Genomic DNA, 12,527 nt, shown 5'->3' on the forward strand with positions numbered 1-12,527 from the left:
AAAAACAACGGAATAGAGCTAAGTACAGGCAAAATCCTAAAGGACAACTTGGTTGTCTGCTTTCGAGACAAATTCACCTTTCAGCAGAACAATAACCTGAAACACAAGGCCAAATATGCATTGGCATTGCTTAGCAAGACGACATTGAATGTTCCTGAGTGGCCTAGTTACAGTTTTGACTTAAATGGGCTTGGAAATCAATGGTAAGACTTGAACATGGCTGTCTAGCAATGATCAACAACCAACTTCACGGAGCTTTGAGAACTTTTTAAAGAATCATTTGCAAATATTGTACAATCCAGGTGTGCAAAGCTCTTAGATACTTACCCAGAGAGACTCACAGCTGTCATCACTGCTGAAGGTGATTCTAACATGTATTGACTCAGGGGTGTGAATATTTATTTAAATTTGATATTTCTGCATTTAATTCCCAAGAAATTAGCAAAAATGCCTAAAAACATGTTTTCATTTTGTCATTATGGGGTATTGTGTGTAGATGGGTGAGAAGAAAAATCGATTTAATCCATTTTGAATTCAGGTTGTAACGCAACAAAATGTAGAATAAGTCAAGGGGTATGAATACTTTCTGAAGGCACTATATGTAAGAACATTCTTTCTGCTTCTCCAGAGTGAGTTTGAATTGTGAACAGATAGGCACGTTACTAAAATAATCCAGAGGAATGCGCACCACACTCCCAGACAGGTGCATGAGGCAGGAGAGACTCATGAATTCACTAAACTGCACAAGGGAAAGACAAGATTGGAAACTATTTTGTTTGTCACTCAGTCTAGAGAAGCTTAGAAAAACTTTCCACAAGATGAAAAATGCAAAAATGGTTGACAATTTAATCAAATCAAATCAAATCAAATTTTATTTGTCACATACACATGGTTAGCAGATGTTAATGCGAGTGTAGCGAAATGCTTGTGCTTCTAGTTCCGACAATGCAGTAATAACAAGTAATCTAACTAACAATTCCAAAACTACTGTCTTGTACACAGTGTAAGGGGATAAAGAATATGTACATAAGGATATATGAATGAGTGATGGTACAGAGCAGCATAGGCAAGATACAGTAGATGGTATCGAGTACAGTATGTACAAATGAGATGAGTATGTAAACAAAGTGGCATAGTTTAAAGTGGCTAGTGATACATGTATTACATAAGGATACAGTCGATGATATAGAGTACAGTATATACGTATGCATATGAGATGAATAATGTAGGGTAAGTAACATTATATAAGGTAGCATTGTTTAAAGTGGCTAGTGATATATTTACATAATTTCCCATCAATTCCCATTATTAAAGTGGCTGGAGTTGTGTCAGTGTGTTGGCAGCAGCCACTCAGTGTTAGTGGTGGCTGTTTAACAGTCTGATGGCCTTGAGATAGAAGCTGTTTTTCAGTCTCTCGGTCCCAGCTTTGATGCACCTGTACTGACCTCGCCTTCTGGATGATAGCGGGGTGAACAGGCAGTGGCTCGGGTGGTTGATGTCCTTGATGATCTTTATGGCCTTCCTGTGACATCGGGTGGTGTAGGTGTCCTGGAGGGCAGGTAGTTTGCCCCCGGTGATGCGTTGTGCAGACCTCACTACCCTCTGGAGAGCCTTACGGTTGAGGGCGGTGCAGTTGCCATACCAGGCGGTGATACAGCCCGCCAGGATGCTCTCGATTGTGCATCTGTAGAAGTTTGTGAGTGCTTTTGGTGACAAGCCAAATTTCTTCAGCCTCCTGAGGTTGAAGAGGCGCTGCTGCGCCTTCTTCACGATGCTGTCTGTGTGAGTGGACCAATTTAGTTTGTCTGTGATGTGTATGCCGAGGAACTTAAAACTTGCTACCCTCTCCACTACTGTTCTATCGATGTGGATAGGGGGGTGTTCCCTCTGCTGTTTCCTGAAGTCCACAATCATCTCCTTAGTTTTGTTGACGTTGAGTGTGAGGTTATTTTCCCGACACCACACTCCGAGGGCCCTCACCTCCTCCCTGTAGGCCGTCTCGTCGTTGTTGGTAATCAAGCCTACCACTGTTGTGTCGTCCGCAAACTTGATGATTGAGTTGGAGGCGTGCGTGGCCACGCAGTCGTGGGTGAACAGGGAGTACAGGAGAGGGCTCAGAATGCACCCTTGTGGGGCCCCAGTGTTGAGGATCAGCGGGGAGGAGATGTTGTTGCCTACCCTCACCACCTGGGGGCGGCCCGTCAGGAAGTCCAGTACCCAGTTGCACAGGGCGGGGTCGAGACCAAGGGTCTCGAGCTTGATGACGAGCTTGGAGGGTACTATGGCGTTGAATGCCGAGCTGTAGTCGATGAACAGCATTCTCACATAGGTATTCCTCTTGTCCAGATGGGTTAGGGCAGTGTGCAGTGTGGTTGAGATTGCATCGTCTGCGGACCTATTTGGGCGGTAAGCAAATTGGAGTGGGTCTAGGGTGTCAGGTAGGGTGGAGGTGATATGGTCCTTGACTAGTCTCTCAAAGCACTTCATGATGACGGATGTGAGTGCTACGGGGCGGTAGTCGTTTAGCTCAGTTACCTTAGCTTTCTTGGGAACAGGAACAATGGTGGCCCTCTTGAAGCATGTGGGAACAGCAGACTGGTATAGGGATTGATTGAATATGTCCGTAAACACACCGGCCAGCTGGTCTGCGCATGCTCTGAGGGCGCGGCTGGGGATGCCGTCTGGGCCTGCAGCCTTGCGAGGGTTAACACGTTTAAATGTCTTACTCACCTCGGCTGCAGTGAAGGAGAGACCGCATGTTTTCGTTGCAGGCCGTGTCAGTGGCACTGTATTGTCCTCAAAGCGGGCAAAAAAGTTATTTAGTCTGCCTGGGAGCAAGACATCCTGGTCCGTGACTGGGCTGGATTTCTTCCTGTAGTCCGTGATTGACTGTAGACCCTGCCACATGCCTCTTGTGTCTGAGCCGTTGAATTGAGATTCTACTTTGTCTCTGTACTGGCGCTTAGCTTGTTTGATAGCCTTGCGGAGTGAATAGCTGCACTGTTTGTATTCGGTCATGTTACCAGACACCTTGCCCTGATTAAAAGCAGTGGTTCGCGCTTTCAGTTTCACACGAATGCTGCCATCAATCCACGGTTTCTGGTTAGGGAATGTTTTAATCGTTGCTATGGGAACGACATCTTCAACGCACGTTCTAATGAACTCGCACACCGAATCAGCGTATTCGTCAATGTTGTTATCTGACGCAATACGAAACATCTCCCAGTCCACGTGATGGAAGCAGTCTTGGAGTGTGGAGTCAGCTTGGTCGGACCAGCGTTGGACAGACCTCAGCGTGGGAGCCTCTTGTTTTAGTTTCTGTCTGTAGGCAGGGATCAACAAAATGGAGTCGTGGTCAGCTTTTCCGAAAGGGGGGCGGGGCAGGGCCTTATATGCGTCGCGGAAGTTAGAGTAACAATGATCCAAGATCTTTCCACCCCTGGTTGCGCAATCGATATGCTGATAAAATTTGGGGAGTCTTGTTTTCAGATTAGCCTTGTTAAAATCCCCAGCTACAATGAATGCAGCCTCCGGATAAATCGTTTCCAGTTTGCAGAGAGTTAAATAAAGTTTGTTCAGAGCCATCGATGTGTCTGCTTGGGGGGGGATATATACGGCTGTGATTATAATCGAAGAGAATTCTCTTGGTAGATAATGCGGTCTACATTTGATTGTGAGGAATTCTAAATCAGGTGAACAGAAGGATTTGAGTTCCTGTATGTTTCTTTCATCACACCATGTCACGTTGGCCATGAGGCATACGCCCCCGCCCCTCTTCTTACCAGAAAGATGTTTGTTTCTGTCAGCGCGATGCGTGGAGAAACCCGTTGGCTGCACCGCTTCGGATAGAGTCTTTCCAGTGAGCCATGTTTCAGTGAAGCAAAGGACGTTACAGTCTCTGATGTCCCTCTGGAATGCTACCCTTGCTCGGATTTCATCAACCTTGTTGTCAAGAGACTGGACATTGGCAAGAAGAATGCTAGGGAGTGGTGCGCGGTGTGCCCGTCTCCGGAGTCTGACCAGAAGACCGCCTCGTTTCCCTCTCTTTCGGAGTCGTTTTTTTGGGTCGCTGCATAGGATCCACTCCGTTGTCCTGTTTGTAAGGCAGAACACAGGGTCCGCGTCGCGAAAAACATATTCTTGGTCGTACTGATGGTGAGTTGACGCTGATCTTATATTCAGTAGTTCTTCTCGACTGTATGTAATGAAACCTAAGATGACCTGGGGTACTAATGTAAGAAATAACACGTAAAAAAACAAAAAACTGCATAGTTTCCTAGGAACGCGAAGCGAGGCGGCCATCTCTGTCGGCGCCGGAAGTTCTTACTGGGATTCCCTCAGCACATTTCATACTCAAGCTGTCGTCATGGTTACTAGTGAAGCACCTCTCAGTGTCATAGCCATTGTTAGGCAGCAGACGCATCATCATCTCGTCCTGTCTCTCAACGCCACCAGGACGCAGTGTAGGTGGTCCAGGTCAGGTTTGTCTCCTGCGTTCAGCAGCATTTCGATACATAAGATGTCCCCGTTGGACACAGCAAAGTTTAATGTGCTTTTTCACTTGTCTGAGAGGCGTGGGGTCAGGAGGGCATTAACTTCAAAGCCGTTTTCTGAGTAGACAATCAAAATGGTTGCCATCAGCTGCAGAGTGAATCAGGCTTTAGCCACAGAGTTTGCTAGCCTTTCTGGTGGTAACAGGTATCAACATCTTCAAGGCACTCAAGGTATCCTCCAGAACACTCTCCCTACTTAAAGCCTGGGAATTGACCCTGCTTCCTTATGGGAAACTTAGAAAACAAAGTCACCCCAGCTGACAGCATACAACGATGCATGAGGCAAGTTTACAAGACAAGACGAGTCCTCTGGATACTCACAGAGCCTAGGACTAGATAGATACATTAACGTTCCGTGACAATTTTACCTCAATGGTTACCTACCATGGTGAAGAAGAATGTCTAGGATGTGGTCATGGGCGCATTCAGCAGCAACACCCAATGGGGTCACCCCCTGGTTATCTTTCTGGTTGACCCAACCTCTGTGTCTTAGTAACAACATCATAACCTCAGAGCAGCCCACCTTGGCTGCTTCGTGCGTGGAGGTTCACTTCTTCTAACAGATCTGCTCCGCCCAGGCTCTTCTAGTGATCAAAGTGTAGGTCATTTCATATGACCCAGACCGAACAGCTTCAACAAGGAGATATACAGTAACTGTTATATTGGGTTTCTATGAACTTCCGAATTCATTAAATATAATTTTGGGGACATTTATATCAAAATTAACATTTGTAAGCAAATAAACATGAACAGTGCCTTGCGAAAGTATTCGGCCCCCTTGAACTTTGCGACCTTTTGCCACATTTCAGGCTTCAAACATAAAGATATAAAACTGTATTTTTTTTGTGAAGAATCAACAACAAGTGGGACACAATCATGAAGTGGAACGACATTTATTGGATATTTCAAACTTTTTAAACAAATCAAAAACTGAAAAATTGGGCGTGCAAAATTATTCAGCCCCTTTACATTCAGTGCAGCAAACTCTCTCCAGAAGTTCAGTGAGGATCTCTGAATGATCCAATGTTGACCTAAATGACTAATGATGATAAATACAATCCACCTGTGTGTAATCAAGTCTCCGTATAAATGCACCTGCACTGTGATAGTCTCAGAGGTCCATTAAAAGCGCAGAGAGCATCATGAAGAACAAGGAACACACCAGGCAGGTCCGAGATACTGTTGTGAAGAAGTTTAAAGCCGGATTTGGATACAAAAATATTTCCCAAGCTTTAAACATCCCAAGGAGCACTGTGCAAGCGATAATATTGAAATGGAAGGAGTATCAGACCACTGCAAATCTACCAAGACCTGGCCGTCCCTCTAAACTTTCAGCTCATACAAGGAGAAGACTGATCAGAGATGCAGCCAAGAGGCCCATGATCACTCTGGATGAACTGCAGAGATCTACAGCTGAGGTGGGAGACTCTGTCCATAGGACAACAATCAGTCGTATATTGCACAAATCTGGCCTTTATGGAAGAGTGGCAAGAAGAAAGCCATTTCTTAAAGATATCCATAAAAAGTGTTGTTTAAAGTTTGCCACAAGCCACCTGGGAGACACACCAAACATGTGGAAGAAGGTGCTCTGGTCAGATGAAACCAAAATTGAACTTTTTGGCAACAATGCAAATTTATGTTCTGGGAAGTTCTCTTGTTACTTACAACCTCATGCTAATCACATTAACCTACATTAGCTCAACTGTCTTCTGGGGGACCCATCGATCTTGTAGAGGTTTTAAAAAAAAATGCAGAGTTTAATGGCTGTGTTATGAAAAGAAGGAAGCCTGTACAGAATAAAAAATATTCCAAAACATTCCTCCTGTTTGCAACAAGCCACTAAAGAAAAGTGACGCAATACAAAGTGTTATGTTTGGGCAAATCCAATACAACACATCACTGAGTACCATGCTCCATATTTTCAAGCATAGTGGTGGCTGTCATGTTATGGGTATGCTTGTCATTGGCAAGGCATATTAGTGTTTTATTCTTTTTACACGTTAGAATTTTTCTTCAATAGTGAAAGAGTATTTTGAGTAGATCGTTGAGAAAAAAATTACAATGACATCCATTTTATTACCACTTTGTAACACAACAAAAAGTGCAAAAAGTCACGGGGTTTGAATACTTTCTCTAGGCACTGTACCTCTTCAGTGTAATTCAGTCTATTTTTTTCATCCCTTACTGAATAGACTTCCCTTCTCTCATTTCCTTGCCTGCTCTCTCAAGGACCTCAAGTGGGCTAGACCGCTGCTTGTATACACAGGGCATGAGGATGTCCGCTCTGTAACAAAAATGCACAATGTTGAGTTCATATGCATGACACATTGTAAAAATACTTTGCATACAACAGACAAAATTGAATCATTTGTATGGGTTACAGTGACCATTGGCTCAACTTAGCCCAAGGCAAACATTTTGACCATATTAGCTCACACAGCTTCAAGAATGCCCTTTCATACATATTGTAGCTTACAAAGTTTTATAAATATGTTGGGGTCTATCTACTTTGGTTGAGATACAAGCATCATGAAACCTATAACAATGGACATCTGTTTTTTGGACCTAACTTGTTTGCCACTTTTCCATGTGGTTTCTTCCTTCACAGACTCCATGAAATAATGACCTCTTCTTAAATATTTGGCCACATTATTCATTTTGTGTATGGTTTTCTAGAAACAAGGGGTGACTCAACTGACCCCTCTCTCCCCTACAGTTTACGTCTGTTTGTGTTGTGTGGAGAAGCCCCATGCTTCTCCATGCAGTCTTCACATTCTCCACCAGACCGGCTTTAGCTGCCAGAGTCAGTACTTAATGTCCAACCAACCATTATGCTGCATGGGTGCCGTCCTGACTGGCAAATGTCTACTGACATCAGATTGATATAGAGCCAGACAGAGGAGCGTCTCAAATCTGGATGGCATCCAGTATATCCAGGCTACCAAGCAGAACAGTTATTTTAAAGTATGTGACAAACTGCAAAAGGCACAAACCAACAAGAAATAACAAAAATATAGTAACTTGTTGATACTACAAAAGCTCCCGGGTGGTGCAGCGGTCTAAGGCACTGCATCTCAGTGCTAGAGGTGTCACTACAGACCCTGGTTCAATTCCAGGCTGTATCACAACCAGCCATGATTGGGAGTCCCATAGGACTGTACTTCTTCAGGACTCCCAAGCACAATTGGCCCAACGTCGTCCGGGTTAGGGTTTGGCAATTGTAAGCCGTCATTGTAAATAAGAATTTGTTCTTAACCGACTTGCTTAGTTAAATAAAGGTGAAATATAAATAGTTTTTGTACTTACTGCATTTAAATACATTGGAGCGACCTGGTGCCAGTGTGTAACCATGAGACAACTATCATGAAATTCAATTTCAAGATAAACACCAAGAAAACATACTGAATAAAAATATAAAACGCCACATGCAATATTTTCAAAGATTTTACTGAGTTACAGTTCATTTAAGGAAATCAGTCAATGGAAGTAAAATCATTAGGCCCTAATGTATGGATTTCAAATGACTGGGAATACAGATATGCATCTGTCGGTCACAGATATTTTTCCTATTTTGTTGCCTTACAACCTGGAATTAAAATATTTTTGGGGGGAGTTTGTATCATTTGATTTATACAACATGCCTACCACTTTGAAGATGCAAAATATTTTTTATTGTGAAACAAGAAATAACATTTTAAAAAATGAAAACTTGCGTGCATAACTATTCACCCCCACCCCCCCCCCCATATAGGGGTGAATACATATGCATGCACCACTTTTCCAGTTTCAGATTTTTTTAAAACATTTTTCATTTCATTTCACCAATTTGGACTATTATGTGTATGTCCATTACACGAAATCCAAATAAAAATCTATTTAAATTACAGGTTGTAATTCAGCAAAATAGGAAAAACGTCAAGAGGGATGAATACTTTTGTAAGGCACTGTACCTTAAAAATAAAAGGTAAGGGTGTGGATCAGAAACCAGTCAGTATCTGGTGTGATCTCATGCAGTGCTACACATCTCCTTCACATGGAGTTGATCAGGCTGTTGCTTGTGGCCTGTGGAATGTTGTCCCGCTCCTCTTCAATGGCTGTGCGAAGTTGCTGGATATTGGAACACACTGTCATACACATCAATCCAGAGCATCCCAAACATGCTCAATTAATATATATAAACATTGACAATGTAAACATACACACAGAGGAACCAGTTATTTTGAAGGATTTTCTTTTGAGGTTTTAAAATACAGAAGTGCCCAGTTTCTCCAGCAGATGTAACTAAGTAAACATCACTGATATTAACAACTATATATAGATAGTATTAGAGTAGCAGAGAGAGAATAATTATAGGCTATATGGATTTTGATACCACTAGCTAGATGGGAAAGTCTAAAGTATCAACCCCAGTTGACTAAGGACAGGCCTATGGAGTGGTGTTCATTCGGAATGTGAAACAAACGCACGCTGGCAAAGAAGTACTTCTCCCAGATCTCCGTCAAAGCAATTTTTTTCCTTAATGCGTTTGAGCCAATCAGTTGTGTTGTGACAAGGTAGGGGTGGTATACAGAAGATAGCCCAATTTGGTAAAAGACCAAGTCCATATTATGGCAAGAACAGCTCAAATAAGCAAAGAGAAACGACAGTCCATCATTACTTTCAGACATGAAGGTAAGTCAATGCAGAACATTAAGAACTTTGAAAGTTTCTTCAAGTGCAGACGCAAAAACCATCAAGCGTTATGATGAAGCTGGCTCTCATGAGAACAGCTAAAGGAAAGGAAGACCCAGAGTTACCTCTGCTGCAGAGGATAAGTTCATTAGAATTATCAGCCTCAGAAATTGCAGCCCAAATAAATAAACTCAGCAAAAAAATAAATGTCCTCTCACTGTCGACTGCGTGTATTTTCAGCAAACATAACATGTAAATATTTGTATTAACATAACAAGATTCAACAACAAGTTCCACAGACATGTGACTAACAGAAAGGGAATGTGTCCCTGAACAAAGGGGGGGGGGGATGTGAGATGTTACCCCAAACTCCACCAAGGCACCTGCAAGTTCCCTGGGGGGGAAATGGCCCTAGCCCTCACCCTCCGAGCCAACAGGTCCCAGACGTGCTCAATGGGATTGAGAGCCGGGCTCGTCGCTGGCCATGGCAGAACACTGACATTCCGGTCTTGCAGGAAATCACGCACAGAACGAGCAGTATGGCTGGTGGCATTGTCATGCTGGAGGAACAAGTCAAGATGAGAATGCAAGAAGGGTACCACATGAGGGAGGGGGATGTCTTCCCTGTAATGCACAGTGTTGAGATTGCCTGCAATGACAACAAGCGCAGTCCGATTATGCTTTGACACACCGCCCCAGACCATGACGGACCCTCCACCTCAATCCAGAGTACAGGCCTCAGTGTAACATTCATTCTTTCGACGATAAACGCAAATCCGACCATCACCCTTGGTGAGACAAAACCGCAACTCATCAGTGAAGATCACTTTTTGGCAGTCCTGTCCGGTCCAGCGATGGTGAGTTTGTGCCCATAGGCGACGTTGTTGCCGTTGATGTCTGGTGAGGACCTGCCTTACAACAGGCCTACAAGCCCTCAGTCCAACCTGTCTCAGCCTATTGTAGAAAGCCTGAGCACTGATGGCGGGATTGTGCGTTCCTGGTGTAACTCAGGCAGTTGTTGTTGTTGTTGTTGTACCTGTCCCGCAGGTGTGATGTTTGGATGTACCGATCCTGTGCAGATGTTACACGTGGTCTGCCACTGCGAGGAAGATCAGCTGTCCGTCCTGTAGTGCTGTCTCAGGCGTCTCAGTACGGACATTGCAATTTATTGCCCTGGCCACAAATACAGTCCTCATGTCTTCTTGCAGCATGCCGAAGGCACGTTCACACAGATGAGCAGGGACCCTGGGCATCTTTCTTTTGGTGTTTTTCAGTCAGTAGAAAGGCCTCTTTGTGGTCCTAAGTTTTCATAACTGTGACCTTAATTTGATGTGGACAGGTGTCTTGGTTGGCCTGACTCCAACCTCTCCACAATGGCCAAGACCAGAGAGCTGTGTAAGGACATCAGGGTTAAAATTGTAGACCTGCACAAGGCTGGGATGGGATACAGGAAAATAGGCAAGCAGCTTGGTGAGAAGGCAACAACTGTTGGCGCAATTATTAGAAAATGGAAGAAGTTCAAGATGACGCTCAATCACCCTCGGTCTGGGGCTCCATGCAAGATCTCACCTCGTGGGGCATCGATGATCATGAGGAAGGTGAGGGATCAGCCCCGAACTACTCGGCAGGACCTGGTCAATGACCTGAAGAGAGCTGGGACCACAGTCTCAAAGAAAACCATTAGTAATACTATGCCGTCATGGATTAAAATCCTGCAGCGCATGCAAGGTCCCCCTGCTCAAGCCAGCGCATGTCCAGGCCCGTCTGAAGTTTGCCAATGACCATTTGGATGATCCAGAGGAGGAATGGGAGGTCATGTGGTCTGATGAGACAGAAATAGAGCTTTTTGGTCTGAACTCCACTCGCCGTGTTTGGAGGAAGAAGAAGGATGAGTACAACCCCAAGAACACCATCACAACTGTGAAGCATGGAGGTGGGAACATCATTCTTTGGGGATGCTTTTCTGTAAAGGGGACAGGACGACTGCACTGTATTGAGGGGAGGATGGATGGGGCCATGTATCGCGAGATCTTGACCAACATCCTCCTTCCCTCAGTAAGAGCATTGAAGATGGGTCGTGGCTGGGTCTTCCAGCATGACAAAGACCCGAAACACACAGCCAGGGAAATTAAGGAGTGGCTCCGTAAGAAGCATCTCAAGGTCCTGGAGTGGATTAGCCAGTCTCCAGACTTGAACCCAATAAAAAAATCTTTGGAGGGAGCTGAAAGTCCGTATTGCCCAGCGACAGCCCCGAAACCTGAAGGATCTAGAGAAGGTCTGTATGGAGGAGTGGGCCAAAATCCCTGCTGCAGTGTGTGCAAACCTGGTCAAGAACTACAGGAAACATATGATCTCTGTAATTGTAAACAAAGGTTTCTGTACCAAATATTAAGTTCTGCTTTTCTGATGTATCAAATACTTATGTCATGCAATAAAATGCAAATGAATTACTTAAAAATCATACAATGTGATTTTCTGGATTTTTTGGATTCCGTCTCTCACAGTTGAAGTGTACCTATGATAAAAATTACAGACCTCTACATGCTTTGTAAGTAGGATAACCTGCAAAATCGTCAGTGTATCAAATACTTCTCCCCACTGTATGTTTAAAAAAAGAAAAGGGGGATTCTGATCTTTCTTAGAGACACTTCAGAACAAACTTTTTATATTTTTTGTGGATTATCTCTTGTTTTATTTAGTTAATCTGTTATTCAATATGTTTTATATGGGCTAATAGCAGTAATGTTTTATACTTCAAGGTCTTAAAATTGAAAATCAAATAGCTAAATGATCTTTGGTATGACCTTCTTAAAACAAGTCTATATAGTAGATCCATGAATACACAAATATTTACAGGAGCATTCACGCTACTAGCACTGACAGTGTCCCCTGACTCCACCCCCTGTATCTATACTGCAATAGGCTATGTGCCAGGGGGCTAGGGTCAGTCTGTCCTATCTGGTGTAATTCTCATGTATTATCTGGTGTCCTGTGTGATCTTAGGTATGCTCCCTCGAATTCCCCATCTCTCTCTCTCTCCGCACCCAGAGGACCTGAGCCCTTTGTCATGTCTTTGGCATCATTAAACTGAAGACTTACAGTGCCTTGCGAAAGTATTCGGCCGCCTTGAACTTTGCGACCTTTTGCCACATTTCAGGCTTCAAACATAAAGATATAAAACTGTATTTTTTTGTGAAGAATCAACAACAAGTGGGACACAATCATGAAGTGGAACGACATTTATTGGATATTTCAAACTTTTTTAACAAATCAAAAACTGAAAAATTGGGCGTGCAAAATTAT

The 12,527-nt window shown here is 43.7% G+C and overlaps 1 pseudogene; it reads right to left on the minus strand.

Moving 5' to 3' along the window:
* Nucleotides 1–595: 595 nt before the first annotated feature.
* LOC139407499 (ankyrin repeat and SOCS box protein 15-like) lies at nucleotides 596–10,815 on the minus strand (annotated as a pseudogene).
* Between the last annotated feature and the right edge of the window lie 1,712 nt (nucleotides 10,816–12,527).

The sequence above is a fragment of the Oncorhynchus clarkii genome, chromosome 4 (genome assembly GCF_045791955.1).
Source record: "Oncorhynchus clarkii lewisi isolate Uvic-CL-2024 chromosome 4, UVic_Ocla_1.0, whole genome shotgun sequence".
Classification (NCBI taxonomy): domain Eukaryota; kingdom Metazoa; phylum Chordata; class Actinopteri; order Salmoniformes; family Salmonidae; genus Oncorhynchus; species Oncorhynchus clarkii.